At 49.2% G+C, this 16488-nt stretch overlaps 1 long non-coding RNA gene across 2 annotated transcripts; it reads left to right on the top strand.

The window, feature by feature from the left end:
* The first annotated feature begins 6240 nt into the window (after positions 1–6240).
* On the top strand, positions 6241–14499 carry LOC148108138 (uncharacterized). 2 transcript variants are annotated; one of them, XR_015721082.1, is made up of 3 exons: positions 6241–6532; positions 7806–8924; positions 9447–14499. It is a non-coding gene; the product is annotated as an uncharacterized LOC148108138 (long non-coding RNA). The 2 variants fall into 2 exon arrangements; XR_015721081.1 differs by lacking the exon at positions 6241–6532 and having other exon boundaries at positions 7340–8924.
* Positions 14500–16488: the final 1989 nt, after the last annotated feature.

Genomic DNA, 16488 nt, shown 5'->3' with positions numbered 1-16488 from the left:
GAGGTCAGCATGCCCCTGGACGGAAGAGCCTAGGGACTGCACAGTCCCTAGGGCAAAGACCAGGGCCTTCCACCCTGAGACCTGATCAAGGGAAGAGCAGTGCCCGAGACTCAGGAGAGCACCTCGGCTGGGCTTCCCGTTGCATACCTTGGCCACCTTGATCCAGTGCTCCACCACCATGGCCCTGTCCCGGGCTGTCATGCTTGCGTTGCCAAGGCAGGTGGTGATGACACACTTGGCCACACAGTTGAACTGGGCGACAGTGGCCCGGACTGTGGGTGCCAGGTGCTCATTGCCAGGCTTGTTGCGCTTGGACCAGACGGAGCCCAGGCACTGATGGGGCAGCAGCTTCTTGAACAGCTCCTAGAGAACAGGCGGACATTGGTTCACCCAGCCATTTCCCATGCAAGACTCATGTCCTACGTAGGGGTCACAGGTCAGAGCTGGACCTCAGGGAGCTGAGAATCTGGCCTGAGCCTGGTTGGAGACCGTGGATTTCATTCCACTGTTTTTCCCTGAGGGAACCCAGTACACAATGACCCAGGAGCAAACAGAGCAAGGGAAGGAAGGAGGGCATTGGCACCCTGATCATGCTCAGGAACTCCCAGCTCCAGGTGGCACTGCAAGGTGGTCCAACCCAAGGGGGCTTCTTCCCCTCCCCTCCAACAGGTCATCCCCCTGGTCCTTCCCCCCTTTCAGATGCACATTCTCACACGGGAGCTGCAACCACACGTTTTTCCATCTGCCCTGTCCTCATGGACACATCAGATGCCTAATCAATGCTGAGGGTACTCATCCTCCAAGGCACATGAGTGGGTGACCCATGGACTTGACTGAACACAGGGAGCTGCCCTCCTCCACCCACGGGACCAGGGCCTGCCCATTGGTCTCTCCATTCTGGCTCATTTCTTCTCCCTAGTACCTCCGTATCAGTGCTTATCAGGGTCTCTCGCTACAGTCCGCAGCTGGACAGTGAAAGCTTGGGGCTAAGCGCCTTGATGGGTTGACAGGGTTGGGAAGTGGTGGAGCTGAGATTTGGTCCCAGACCATAGGAGTCCACATCAGGGAAAGGCAGGTGTGGGGCAGGTGAGAGCAGAAGGAAGGCCTGCCCCTGGCCCACCCTGAGAGCCCAGCTGCTCACCGCATCCATATACGTGAGCTGCTCTGCCACCAGCCTGGGAGGGAAGTCCAGGAGGTCGGGCTTCTCCTCACCCAGCTGGTTCTTTGGGGTGACACAGCGGTGGCAGGAAGCCTCTGGGGCCGCGGTGGGCTCTGTGGCTGTTGCCTGAGTGAAACTTTCTAGCAAAAAGGGTGGTCCAGCTGACTGCTGCTCAGCACCCGGCACACATGCAGAAGATGGGAGCACGGGTTGCAGTTCTGGAACAGCTGACGGAGGGGAGGCTGGCTCTGACACCGCAGGTGACAGTTGACACAGAGCCGGGGTCGCCTCTAGCTCTATAGGAGGCCCTGTTCCTGTCTCTGCCGCTGGAAGGAGCCCTGGAGCTGGCACTGGGGCAGGAGACAGAGAAAGGTTCATCCACATCACTGACTTTCTGGATGCCTTTGCAAAACCAGGATAGACCCCATGGCCTTGAAAGGAATACCCAGCCCATGAACCGCATCCCAGTTAGCCTTCCCAGCTTGCCATCCCCCTTACCCTCCACCTCTGCCTCAGTGAGTGCCAGAAGTTCCCGCTGCATCAGGAGAAGGGGGACATGGTTTGTCAGGTCCCAGGCATGCCACTTCAGAACCATGGCCCCATGCACATAGTCCACCTTGATCTCGACACGGTCACAGCCCAGGGACTGATAGATAGCCTGCAAATTCTGGTCAGGCCAGGTACCCAAGATGGGAGACAGGGTGCTGGGGAGAGTCATATGTGGAGCAGAGTCAGAGGCCTGGCCTTGCATTGCACATGCTACTCCCACAGCACCGTTCTTTCTGTATGGGTCCCAGAGGATGGCCCCAGCCCCCTTCCAACCCCTCTCTAGCTGCCCTCGTAGTGGGAGGCCTGGTCCTCCTGAAAACCTGAATGAGTCTGGTTTTTCCACTTCTCCTCTCCTCTACCTGGCCATGGGCCTGGTCTACTCTATCCTCCATGCACACCAGTATCAAGGCTCAGGTTGGAGGCAGATTTGTGAGTGGTCGGCTCAGCACACCCTCGGTTCTTGGCCCCGGTTGGGGTGGTCAGCAGGGAGGGGCAGGCAGAGCAAGTTGGGACCGTCAAAGGGATGGGTGTTTCAGGCACCCACTGAGCCCAGACTGTGCTCTGCCGCCCAGAGGGCCCGGGACCCCCTCCACAGCCTTCTTTGACTCATTTGCTTCTTCACATGAAGCCCCCCAGATGAAGCCCACCCACTGGAAATCAAGAGATCGGTGAGATCCCTGGTTCGGCAAATCCCTCCCCAGCCACCACCCCTGTAGTCCCCCACCCTGCTCTGTGGAGGCAGCCAGCCCTGCTTCTGGACCCAAACCCCTGTCCCAGTTTTACTTGATCATTTCATCTGTCCTATGATCCAGCTCTTGGTGGATCCTTTCAAAGCTAGAGGAGGCTACGAAGATATCACATCTAACAACCATTGGACATGCATGCTTAGGGTGTGCAGAGTGCCTATCTGACCCTCTGACTAGAACTGAGACCCAGACACTGTATCTCCTCTCTCCATTCACATTCCTAGGTGCTTAATATACATTCTTGAATGACTACTTCCCAGCCCACACTTTCCAAATCCTGAGTGGCCCGTGGGCTGGTCTGCCTGCTCCCAGTGTGCCCCTGAGCTGCTCACACAAAGGACAACTACCAGAACCATCTAGATGGAATCTCAGAAGTCCTTTGCACATGGGGAAACTGCCTGCTTTGCATTTCCTTTCGTCAACCCAGAAGGGCCACCGGCCTGTGAGGGTTGCACTTGAGAGCTTCTTGACCGGAGAGAGAGAACTATTAAGCAAGAAGATGCCCAGCACGTCCAGGAGCCCTTTCTACAGAGCCAAGCACCAGAGTAGCCCGTGCCATGTTTCCTCCCATGATTTCCTACAGTACCTGTATGAGGTTCATCCTCTTAACCACCCCAGTTTTCAGAAGAGGAAAGGGAAGGTCAGAGAGGGGTAGGGCCATTCCCGAGATGTACACCCAGTAGATGGGAGGCTCACCCTGTGCTGTGCATGGGGTGGGCACTCACCGATTGAACTGCTGGCCCAGGACCTGTGTGGCTGAAGTGAACATCTCGTACATGCAGAAGATCGTTGAGGTGGTTGAGATGCTCCCATCTGGGAAGGATGGCACCAGGGACTGTACGAAACGCTCCATTGTGCCTTCTCGGAGCCTCAGCATCGTCTGGGCCTCATCCAGGGACAGGGATGATTCCTTTTCCCACCAGGTAGAGAAGGGGGGTGTGGGGGGCAATGGAGTCAGCTTCAACACCACGAACCACAGGATGATCAGGGTCTGGTGCTCAGACCAGAGAGTCCCATCCCTTCGGGAACTTGTGCAAGAAAAGGGACTTGAGGGCCCACCCAGAAAAAGGCTCTAGGCTTGAAAGTACAATTGCCTTTAGGGGTGAAATGAGAAAGCATTGGTCACTTCAACACATCTTGTTAGCTGAGCCACCACAGCCTTTCTCTCTCTGAATAGGCTTTATTAAGAACTGTATGCCTTTGAGTCATCAGTCAACATCCCTACTGCAGACAGGAGAAAGCAGAGGCTTAGCATCTCCAACGCTGCTCGAGATCATAGACGTTGGGCCTGAGAACTGTCCAGAGCATGGAATGCATGGCATTTCCCTATGCTGCTGCGGCCTGGTCTGTTCCTAAGGTGGGGAGAAAGGTTCAGGGGAAATCCACCTTCCTCGGCAGGCCCCAGGGGAGCCGGTTGTTTCTAGTGTGGGTTCTGGCCTTGCCGTGATCATCTGTGGGTCCTGAGATTGGACATCAATCTGGACCTGTTCTCACCCCAGACCAGCATTGGATGCTGTTGTGGGCCGAGGCACCTGCTGCTTGTCAAGGGAGATGGAGTAGCTGAGCCTTTGGAGCAAGCAGCTCCTCAAAGATGGCCTGGATTGAACTCTGAAAAGACAGAGTCCACTACCTGGGCCAGGAGGCATCAGAGGCCTTGCACCCAATCCGTGCTTGAAAGGCTGAATCACGGTGGCAGACAACCTCCCATACGGAGGTCCAAAAAGACATATGAGGACACAGCTTGTGACCCGGGGGACATACAATGAGTCGATGTGTTCTGAGAGGTGATACGTTACAGAGGAACATATAGAATGGCTTCATCCCACCGTTCCTTTTATGTTCAATCACCCTGTGTGGGGTGAGGATTCATAAGGCCTTGGACACGTTCTCCAAGGACAGTGGAGCTGGGTTCTACACAGGATGGCTGGGGTGAGTCAAGAAAATACTCAAAACAGTAGCAAAATGCAAAGACACTCATGGCTGTGGGAAAAGTCACACAAAACAGAATGAAACAGAATAACCCACGCCCCAAACTGCAAAAAACATGAACACTATTCTCTACCATTCCCACCTATGTGAAGAGTGTCTTCCTACCTTCTCCCACAGCTGGTGGTGGAGGTGTGGATACTGGGATGACTTTGTGGTTGGGCCTGCGGGGCACTCATATAGAAACACCATGGGAGGGCCCCAGGTTTGTCCCCATATTTGTGTGGGGGCCCTGGGTGCATGGAACCCTCTTCCCATTCTCACCTCAGAGCGGCACTGATCCTGGGTGGCCTGGTGCACCTGCCACTTGTCTAGGGCGTTGTAGTTGAAGTCCCAGACCAGCTCTTCGATGACCTCCTGGGTGCAGCTCTGAAAATGCAGTGCCCCATAGACATGGGGTCAAGAGACATTAGTGTCCTCCCGGGACATTGCCACAAGGGGCCACCCGCATTAGAAATCCTGCTCTCCAGTTGAGGCAAAGAGGGGCAGCTGAAAAGACATCGAGCAAGGAGGTAGCCGGATGAAACTCTAGAGCTCGTGATTAACATCGAGGTAGTTGAGCTTGGTCCCCAGTGCTCAGCTTCTCATCCTGCCTGCTATGACCTGGGGTGTGAACATGAAAGATGGGCCAGGCTTCCAACACCTGGCAGCTTCCTTCTGCCCAGGAAGGGTGTGTCCCACATCCTCTGTCCCCTTCTCTACACATAGACAACCAGCCCCCCACCCCAACACACACACAGGGACACACATAATGAGGGGCAAGAGGTGTGGGCCTGCTGAGGTGACATCACAGTTGTTGCCTGCTCTCCAGTGGGCTGCCCTGAGCTGCCTCGTGTTACCTGTTGGTGTCTCCTGCCACATGTCCAGAGGGCTCGGAAAAGCGGGCTGAGCCGACGTCTACAATTATTTGAAAGTCTCTCTCTCTGGGCTTGCCTGGGCCCAGAGACCCTGAAGGGAGGAAGGCAGCAAGAGAACATCCTGTTCTCTCGAACGTCTCCACTCAAGTGAGCTGGAGAGCAGGTTGTCTTTTGAATCTGGGTGCCCGGTTACCAGAGTTCTAAGTTCAGTTGGGGCCTATCACAGAGGAAGTGAGGTCACTCTTTCAAGATTCTAATCCCTGGGACCATGTGTTCAGTCAGACCTATCCAGAGCCCCTTCTTGGCAGTTGACTCCTTAGCTTTCTCCCCCATGTCATCTCCTGAACTGGACACAATGAGCCAAAAAGGCCATAGCCACCACTCTCTGGAAATGGAACTAGGGTCCGAAGCTTCAGGAGGCAGAGCTGAATTCAGACCTTACGTTCTGTGTTTCTTTGCGCACTTGTGTGTCCTATGTCATTGCGTCTCTCACGTAGTCCCCACTTTCCCAGCCTGCAGTGTGGGGATCAGGCTAGAATCTACTTCCTTGGGACATCCTCTGGTGTCTGTGGATAAGAGTATTTATTACATGTGTGGGGTGGTCCCCTGTGTATCTGAGGCACAATTTTCAAGATGGAAGAATTACAAGAAGGGGTGGGACTTGGCATGGAGGGCCACTCAGAAGAGGCCTGGGTTCCAGCCATGTAATACTGCAACTGTCACTTTCCCTCTTGGCCTCATTTTAAGGTGGGCACCATGATGGTCTGGAAAAGCAAGAAGATGCAGGCATCGTCAACCTCTGTAGTAAAACCATGCAATTGTTTCCCGTTATATGAAGAACGAGACCCCGTTACCTCGTTTGGGTCTATGAGGGGAGCGGCTTTCACCATGGCTCCCAGGGATCCTGACCTGTGGTATAGGCATCAGACTGTAACCGCTAAGTGGTCAGTGACTGGCTTTTGACCCACAGGACATATTCAACGTGATGAAGTACCATGCCTAGAGCTTCTCTACATGCCATGCAAAGAGTTTCTCACTCCCTAGTTACTTTCCATCATGTTCCACTACTCACTCCTTCCCTTTCCCTTCTTCTTCTCTCTCTCTGAAGCAGAACCAAGCACCGATGTTTTGAGCTGCCATCTACAGAGGCTCACAGGATAGAGAACGGAGGCAGTGCCAAGGCCAAAAGACACACAGGAACTCAGGTTCTGAGTCCGGATGGCATCCCGAGTCACGTGAGCCAACTTATGACAAAATCCTCTTCCAGTATGGCCCTGGTCACAGCCGCAGCCACTGACACACCTTGAGCCTGGGGAACCATGCTAATTTGGGCCCGCATTCTTCACCCACAAATACTGTTAGAAATTAAAGCGATGCACCTGCACATGCAGGGTATCAGGGCAATGCAGTTCCAGGGCAACTCTAGATAAGTAACAGTCTCCCAGGCCTCAGCATCTGTCCCTGCCTTCCTCCCTCCCCTCTGCTCTCCTCCTAGTGTCCCTGCAGCCACCCTGGCTGCCTTTTTCACTCCTCTGGCCAAACTGGCTTCTGTTATTGAGTGTCTGCAGCACAAGTCACTTCTTCCTGAAACGCTGCTCCCTGACGTGTGCAGGCCTAGCTCCCTTTGGTCAATCTGTTCTCAGCAACCTCAGCTTCAGTGAGGCCTTTCATATCTTTCCATGCAGTGACTCCCCAGCCTTCCTCCGTAGCACACTTCATTCCTAGTACAGAGCGCTTGCTCTTTTCTTTCACGTGCGTTCTCTTTGGAGCTTTGGTCCATGTGTAGACTGGGAGCTCCTAAAGCAAAGGAGCCCTAGGTAATTTCAGCTCCGCGCACGGGCCCAGCAAGATACCTGGCATAGGGCAGTGCTCAGTGTGTAGTTACTGAATGAATAATTGAGAAGATCTTGGAGCCCACCTCCCCTCTTAAGCACCTAGACTGCAGAATGCTACTAAAACTTTCAAGCTGTTTCTGGGCAGGGGCGACAACCACAATGGCCTCTGCCTGACTCTTCCTGCTCCAGTTCCTCCAGCAGAACTCACCAGGTACCATGGACAAGGAAGCGCCCTGCACCCAGTTCTCCAGCTCAGGTGGCACAGCCCCACGCAGGCACACCAGCAAAAAAAGCCATGCCTTTTCTCGGGGGTCCTCAACGCAGTGCCTTTGCAGAGTCACAGAGCAAAGGAGCAGGATCTCTATTTTTCCCTTCTCTGTGGAATCTGAGACAAAGAAGAGAAAAGGAGGAAGACTAACTCAGAACAAGAGATCAGATAAAAGTAACCGGAAGCAGAGGGCGGAGGGGGTGCGGGAACTGAGTGAATGGTGAAAAGGTACAAATTCCAGTTTCAGATCAATAAGGAATAGGGATTTACAGTACACCCCAGGACTACAGTTCATTACTGCTCTATGGTGTATTTGAGAGGTGTGAAAAGAGCAAGTTCTGAGAGTTCTCATCACAAAGAAAAACCTCTCTTTCTTTTCTTTTTACTTCATTTTTGTATCTCTAGAGATGATGATGGCGGCGGACTAAATTTATTCTGGCGATCGTTTCACAGTATACGAAAGGAACATCATTACGCCAGGTATCTTAAACATACACAGTTCTGTATGTCAAATGTATCAAAACAACTGGAGCAAAAAAATATTTTAATATTCATAGAGAGCATCAGGAAATTGGACATGGTAAAAAGAACGTCACGTAAACAAAACTGAAAACAGCAGAACCGAAAGCCAGTAGGTTATCCTAGGGGTTAAAAACTTCAAGCCATTGGCATAGAAAGTCGATTCTGAAATTAAAAATCAGTGAATTAAAATTAAAGCAGATGAAATAGAATTTTAAAATTTTGTTCCATTTAACAATTTGTCAAAGAATAGAAAGTCTTAATAAGTGACCTCAGATAGTAACTTTTGAAAAAACTGTTCATGTTTTGGAAAATTCTGATTGTAAGCTTCCAAGTGGGCACAGAATGAGAACATTTTGTTTGATCAAAGTCGCCTCATGGAAAATGGCTGAAGCAAAATGTCTGAGATGGGACCTAAACAAAAGGATATAAATGGCTAGACGAAATTGTCCCGAGTTCGTTTCTCCGTATTTGCAGTTTACATTTATTTTCATGTCGTTAAGTCCATTAAGTTCATGGAGTACATTCTTAGTGTATTCCATGCATTAATATGTTTGAACAACCTCCCTGTAACCCAGCTTCACATCTCATTGTATCTTGTAAAACTCAAACTCTATACCGTGAATCAGAAACTTCCGATGACCGCCTACTTCCAGCCCTTGGCAACACCATTCTACTATCTTTGGCAATTTACTCTAGGTAGGTCCTAAGAGTGAAGTCAAAGTGTGTATTTTCATGAATACTCATCTACTTAGCATAATATCCTCAAGGTTCACCCATGTTGTGGCATATGTCAATGTCTTCTTCCACTTTGAAGAATCAATGCTATTCCAATATGTGTACATACAACATCTGTTCCTCCCTCGACAGATACTTGGATTGCTTTCATGGTTTAGCTATTATGAATAATGATGCCATGAAAATGTGTGTTCAGATATGTCTTCAAGACCATGCTGTCAATTAATTTGGGTATACACCCCAGAAGTGGAGTTACTGGAACACATAGTAAGTCTAATTTTCATTTTTTTTGAAACTACCATACTGATTTCACAACTATGCTGTTAAACATTCCTACCACACACACTGAATAAGGCTTCCATCTTCTCCACATCTTGGCCAACACTTGCTCTTTTTTTCCCTTCTGATTGCTTTTTTTTTTTTTTTGGAAGAGTCATCTTAAAGGATGTAAAATGGTATCTCATTGCTTTTTATAATTTGCATTTCCCTTAACATTAGTGATGTATCTTTTCAAATTTCTTTTCACGTGCACATCTTTGAGGATATGCCTATTCCCAATTTGCACATTCACGCATTGCATTCATTTTGTTGTCTGTTGTTGAGTTCATGTGATCTCTATTCATTCTGGATATTGAGCCCCTGCCAGATAGACAGTTTGCAAATATGGTCTCCCATCTTGTGGATTGTGTTTTTACTTCATTGCTAATGTCTTTAAAGTCACAAAGATTGTAAGTATTCTGAATGTCCTGTACGTGAATTTATTTTTCTTTTCTATCCTGTGCCTTGCAGGTCATATCCATTAAAGCATGGCCAAATCCTATTTTGTGAAGCTATGAAAATGAATATTATTGGACTGCACTTCCGAGATGAAAAAGGTTCATTAGTGGAGTAAGAGAGCAGCATGAACTGGAGAAGCACGGGCATGATGATGGGGTCATGACGCTATGTGATCGCAAGAGGATAGGAATATGTATGATGGGCCAGCATGAGCTGTGTACTGGAAATGGGACCTTGTCCATTTTGTGCAGCACCTACGTGGATGATGGGAGCAGTGAGACATATGACTGGACGGAATCCCGAGCTCAGCCCTTCTTCCAAGTTAGACTTTCATTGCACTCTGATCCATTAACATTTGAAGAGTTTCTTAATCAGATGAGGGACATAGTCTTACATGCTAGAAGGTGATGAACGTGGTGTGTGGGCGTGTCTGCAAGGAACTCCGTATCCCTCCCGTCTTGGTGAGCCACTGTCTGGAGTCCATGGCAAAGAAGGTTAGAGTACTAAATTACACTGGGGTCAAACCAAAGGGGAACAGTATGTCCCTCCTATGCTGAGCTGAAGTCAGGCAAGACCTTTATATGTTTGCTCTGTGTTCCCAGTTCATGGTCCCTAAGTTCTGCAGGTTCCTCTCTGGGAGAGAGGAGATGGACATGTTTGAGGGGGAGCTGGAGAGCTGTATCACCACCAGGAATGAGACCGAGAGCCGACTCCCAGTCATCGTGCAAGTGAAAAAATGGGATCAATGTCATCAAAGAGAAAACCATCAGCCACCAGTATTCATGCCGCCTGTGAGGAAATCTTGTCGAGAGGCACTTGTAAGTGATGGAGGGTGCACACCTGTAGTAACTCTGTGGCAAGTACAGATGTTACCTGCTTGAGGTGACCCACCTTGAAGAGACAAAGTTTTTGCCACCCTGTCAAGGGTGCTCAGAATGGACTCGAAGGGCAAGAGGCCTGGAACTGAAAGCATGTTTGAAAGTCTCTTTAGGGCTGAAATGAAAAAGGCAGCATGCCCTGAAAACTGCCTCACCTTGAATAGGCTAGCTCCCTTCATTGCTTGTGGGAAGAAAAGAAATCATCCGGTATTTTTCGTATTGAAAACAAGAAAACACAGAACCTTGGATTTCCGTTATTTTTTTATTGAAATTCGATTAGCCGACATACAGTCCATCCTTATTTCAGATGTAGTGTTGAATAACTCATCAGTTGCATATACCACTCAGTGCTCATCACATCACGTGCCCTCCTTTATGCTCCTCACCCAATTGCCCCATCCCCCCACCCAGCTCCCCTCCAGCCACCCTCAGTTGTTCTCTGTGCTTAAGAGCCCCTCATGGTTTTGCTCCGTCTCTGATGGCTTCCTGGTCAGTTTTCCCTCCTTTCCCCTATGATTATCATCAGTTTTCACTCATATGTGGAACGTAAGAAACAGTGTAGAGGATCATAGTGGATTTTCTTTAAAAGGATGTTATTTTCTGTCTTTCCATGTTTGACTGCATTTCACTTTTCTTTAAAAATGACACGTTCAAATGATATGTCCATTGACCCTGGAGGGTTGGGCGTTCTTCACACTTCCTCAATGAGTTAGGACCCTGAACCAGGTGTCAGGAGAACCTCCTCTGTGTTATTGTTCCCCGGGTGCCCTTGTTGGGCTTCAGCTTCCTTATCTGTAACACGATGAGAGATACGAATGCTAAATATTTTCCGAAAGTTGTTCCCGCTACAAACGTTCGATGGCTACCGATAGTCGAATATTGCTTCATCCACGAGACAAAGGTTAGGAATCGTTATTTCAATTACTTCGTGAAGACACACAACCAAGTAGAATGAGAACACCAGAGGAGCATCGCTCCAATAGGACTCGAGTGAAACTCTGCTCCAACTGCCAGTAGCATAGGACGTTACCTTTTACGTGAACACAGAGGTGGGCCCTGGCCTTTCCATAGAAACAGACTGTCCTTTTGTCTTTGGACATTTTCATTTACCTTTCATGTGGATTGACGTTCAGCCCGATGAGACCTCATGAGGAAACTCTGCGTATTCTAAGCTTAGATCTCATAGGACCGATTTTTCTTAAGTTTTGAAACTACACTATAATTGACAGACAGTGTTATATTCCTTTCAGGTGAACAGCAGGGACTCAATAGTTCTGTACATTACACAGTGCTCAGCACCATAAGTGTACTCTTAATCCCCATGACCTATTTCACCCATCCCCCCACCTGGCCATCCCCAGTCTGTGCTCTGCATTTGAGACTGGTTTTTTGTTTGTTTTCTCTTTGTTCTTTCTTTTTGTCTCTTAAGTGCCACACAGGAGTCAAACCCATGTTAACATAACACACATCGACTTTAAAGCTTACCTCCGTTTCATGATCTGGATGAAATGTGCTGACTATACCACCACGTTGACTCCACAGTGGCTCCCAGGGATCCCCACCCGTGCTATATACCTCCCTGTCTATCCACTGCCTGGTTGCTAATAGGTTTCTGACCAAGAGAATATGACAGAACATTGTCACTTTCCTGTTACTCTCTTCTGTTCCCTTCCTTTCTTTCCTGTATCCCTGCACTGGGGAAGCAAGCACTGGTGTTTAGAACTGCCCTACATAAAGGCCCACAGAGGAAGGAACCTAGGGAGTGCCCAGGCTAATAGGCAGAAAAGAACTCAAATTCAGGATTTCGCTTAAACCCACTTTGTTGAGTCTGAGCTAAATCCTGACATTAGTCACATCAGTGACTTGGGAGCAAATCTTACCACAGTTGGGCCTCGGGTGAGGCGCAGACTGCATCACACAGAGACCTGGGGGCAGAAACACCCAGTCTCAACTGTGCGGAGATTCCAGGCCCCCCCGAATTGGGAGCTAGGAAATATCACGCTTCAGAAGTGCTAAGCTTTCTAGTAGTGTTCTCAGAGAGAAACAGATAGCTAACTCAGCTGACCAGGCTTCGGCACCTGGCCCTCCCATCCACTGCCATCTCTTGTTCTCACCTCCCAGCCTCCACCAGCCACTCTGGCCACTTTCCGAATCTTCTTTCGTCAAACTAGTTTCTGTCTGAGAGATTTGGCCCCAGCGGTGCCCTCTCCCTGACACACTGTTCCCAGAGGTGTGCAGCTCTTGCTCCCTCTTGTCAATCTGCTACCAGCAGATGTCACCATGTGGAGGCCTTCCAGACCCTCCTCTCCTGTGACTCCCTAGCCCTCCCTACTACACTGTGCTGGTAACTGGAGTATAATATCTGCTCTGTTCTTTCACACATCTTGCTTTCAAGGTGTTCTCCATCAGAACAGCAGAAACAACTTGGCCATTTGCAGACTGCACTGGGGCGCACCAACTCACCTGGCACAGGCTGAGTGCTCAGAGCATAGTTGCTGAAAGAAGAAATGGGAAGGTCTTGGGGCCCTGCCTTCCATCCTTGTCACCATGTCCATTCCTGAGCCCGTTATGCTAGCACTGGGATGGGCAATGTGAGAGGCTAGAATGGATATCAAGTGGCCAAGATGTACTCGGCTGCTTAGTGCCTTTTCCAGGTTGAATGCGCTTGGGCGGATGTCAATGTGTGATGCAAAGATCATCATACCTGGTGCCCACTCCCATGGGTCCACCTACATGTCTGTTCCCCAGGACTAATTGTCATAAATCTTCTTCCTCCCAGTCCCTGACCAACGAGCCAAATCATCTACCACTGCCACGAGCCAATGTATATTCTTTCCTCAGGCTGCTTTTCTTTCCATACCACCTGAAAGAATTGAAAGAATTTTGAAATGCTCGAAAGAATTTCCCGTCGCTGCATTCTATCAAGACTACCCTGAACGGGGCTGTAGTATATCTGCAGCCACTTTCCATCCTGCAGCCACATCCAAGCCCATTCAGCCATGAACCAACCTGTCTTTTCCCTCCTCTGTCGCCTGGAGCAATATTGGGTCTTCTGCTCGTCCTCTCTGAAGCTCCTCTGGCCCGTTCATGGGGACTTGCGAGGGAGCCCGTGCACCACACACAGAGTGGCCCCTAGCACCTGCCTCTGCCCACGTGCCAGGGCTGACTCAGGAGCTCAGGCTCCCACCTTACCCCCTTTCAGCCTCGGCCATCCCTCTTGGAAGGACTTTGTGCTCTGCACACATTGCAGAGATACAGGAGGGCACAGGAAAGAAAACCCACTGACCTAAAGAAGCTCCTAAACTATTGACCTCCTTCCATCCTGCCTCCATATGCCCTGGAAGAGAAGAAGAGGAGAGGCCTGCAGGTGTGGACAAAGCCCTGCCCTGGCTGTTTATCTTCCCGGCAATAAAAAGGCCTCCTCGCTGCGGCCAAACTGTTGCTGAAAATTCTGTTTTCAGTGGTGAAACAGATAACTTTGGTCAAATGGCCTGCTGGCACCGTTTGTCAGGGTGGTCCGTGGACAAGTGGCCTCAGCATCCGCGGAGAGCGTGTTGGAAATGCAGAGTCTCAGGTCCCTCCCAGTGTTACTGAATCAGAATCTGTATTTTCACGAGATCCCCAGGAGATCCAGGCCTAAGACGATGTCTCAAAAACCACTGTTGAATGTTCCCCAAAGAGAAAGCTAATCGGCACCTTGATATACCAAATGGGGAAGGCACGGTTGTTTCCTGGGCCTTTTTGGCAGTTTCTAGCATTCTAGAATTCCATAAAGGGTTGATTCCCCAGTGGACATGGTGGGAGTTGTTGTGCAGGAAAGGAAAGAACACCATACCTGCTGGGAAATGGAGCAAGGACGGAAGCTATGCATGGGCCCAACAGCAAGAGCTCCAACGCGCCAAGGCTGATCCCCTGCTCTAGAGCTCTCTGTTGTTCTTATGCTAGATCCCTTTGTGTCAGGTGATGGGATGGGAGATTGTTCTTGCTTTTGGAGCTGGCCTGTCTTGCTGTAACCGGTCCTCTAAGATTCACTTTTGTTGTATCCCAAAGTTTTGGGACGCTTGTCTTGTCATTGTTCTTGGATTCCATGTAATTTTTTTTCCTATTTTGAATTCCTGGTTGACCCACTCATTTCTCGGGAGCGTGTTCTTTCACCTCCTTGTGTTCATGGTCTTTCCAGGTTTTTCTCTTGTGGTTGATTTCTAGTCCATACCATTGTGGTCAGAAAAGATGTATGCCATGACTTCCATCTTTTTGAATTAGTAGAGACTTGTTCGGTAGCCTAATATGTGATCTGCTCTGGAGGACGTTCCATGTGCAATCGAAAGGAATGAGTATGTGCTGTTGGAGGATGGAATGTTCTGCATGCGTCTGTTAAAACCAGTGCATCACCCAAAACCACTGTTTCCTTGTTGATTTTCAGTTTGGATCATGTGTCCATTAATAGAAGGGGGGTGTTAGATCCCCTACTGTATTGTATTACAGTCAATTAGTTGCCTGCTTTTTGTTATTAACTGTTTTATGTATTTGGGTCCTCCTATGATGGGTGTCTAAAAATTTTAAAATTGTTCTATCTTCTTGTTGCATTGTCTCCATGATTGGGACACAGTGTCCTTCTTTGTGAGTCACTACTCTTTTTTTTTTTTATATTCTGTTTTGTCTGATAGAAGTATTCATACCCCTGCTTTGTTTTGGCAACCAGTTGCATGCGAGATGCTTCTCATCTGCTCACTTTCAATGTGCAGGGGACCCAGTAGGTCTGGGGGCTCAGGCTGAGTACCTAATTTCGGACAAGTCAGTGTAAGTGTGCAAACTGAGACTGAGTGTGTAAACTGTTGAATATTAGTGACAATGGAATATCACTCAGCCATCAAAAAGAACGATTTCTCAACATTTGCTGCAACATAGACGGGACTGGAGGAGATAATGCTAAGTCAAGTCAAACAGAGAAGGAAAATTATCATATGGTTTCACTCATTTATGGAACATAAGAAGTAGGAAGATCAGTAGGAGAAGAAAGGGAAGAAGAAAGGGGGGGTAAACAGAAGGGGGAATGAACCACGAGAGACTATGGACACTGGGAAACAAACTGAGGGCTTCAGAGAGGAGGGGAGTGGGGGATTGGGATAGGCTGGTGTTGGGTATTAAGGAGGGCACCTATTGCATGGTGCACTGGGTGTTAGACGCACGTAATGAGTCATGGAACTTTACATCAAAAACTAGAGAAGTACTGTATGCTGACTAACATAATAAAAAAAAATTATTATAAAAGAAATAGAGATGATGGACTTCAGAAAACATGGACCTAAAAGTCATGACGGACAGCAAGGAGAGTGTGGGGTTTCTCTGGTCAAGGATATGGCCCATTATCCTGGCAAGAAAGAGCCCATCCCTGATCCATCAGATGCCAGCCAGGGAACAGTAGCTATTGTGCATCTGACCCAGAGCCTGGGGCCTGGAGGGAACTGCTGCTTCAGAAGAACTGCATAAGGAGATGCATGAAGGCTGGATATCCTGGCTCCTAGGTCAGCATAGATGTTCATGGAACCAGGCTCAGGTGTGCCCTTTAAAGTACCCCTCCCCATCTTTTCCCAACACACAAAACAAGCAGGAAAGGGAATCCAGAGATCATTGACAAGAATCCCAAAAGATTCCAAACTTGGTAAACGGCCAACGGGGAGACTGAGGCTGGAAAGTCCTGCCTGCCCTGAGTCCATCTGCAAATTATCTTCCTCTGGCTTTGTCCCCTTCACACGCAGGATTTGATTTCCTTCCGTGTTTTTCCCCACTAGGTGCTGATGCAGTTCCAGAGATTGAACTACAATACGACAAGTTCCAAATACGGGGGCAATACAAAACCAAACACTAAACCAAAAAAGCATCTCAACGGAAGAAGCAGGACACAGTCTTCCTGGCCTTAGAGCGGAGAAAGGCAACCCCAGTCCTGGGGCAGGAAGGAGTTCTGGGGCGTACAAGTCTTAAAGACTCCCACTTTCAGTGGTTGTTGCTATTCCTGGGAAAGTCCCTGCAACCTCTAAATCTCAGGAGTTCTGAGGGGCTATCTCTGCTGTTTGCCCAAATTCATTGACTGAAATGGACCCGTGCTCAGAATAAGGGGGATTTGGGGGTGCCCTCCAGTGGCTAGGGAGAAAGGCTGGCACTTCTCCTTCCTCCCA

This window comes from Ursus americanus, chromosome 22 (genome assembly GCF_024610735.1).
Source record: "Ursus americanus isolate L20-20 chromosome 22, mUrsAme1.1.p, whole genome shotgun sequence".
In the NCBI taxonomy this organism is placed as follows: domain Eukaryota; kingdom Metazoa; phylum Chordata; class Mammalia; order Carnivora; family Ursidae; genus Ursus; species Ursus americanus.
Note: the sequence above shows the minus strand (reverse complement) of the source record. Positions and strands in the feature narration are given on the sequence as shown.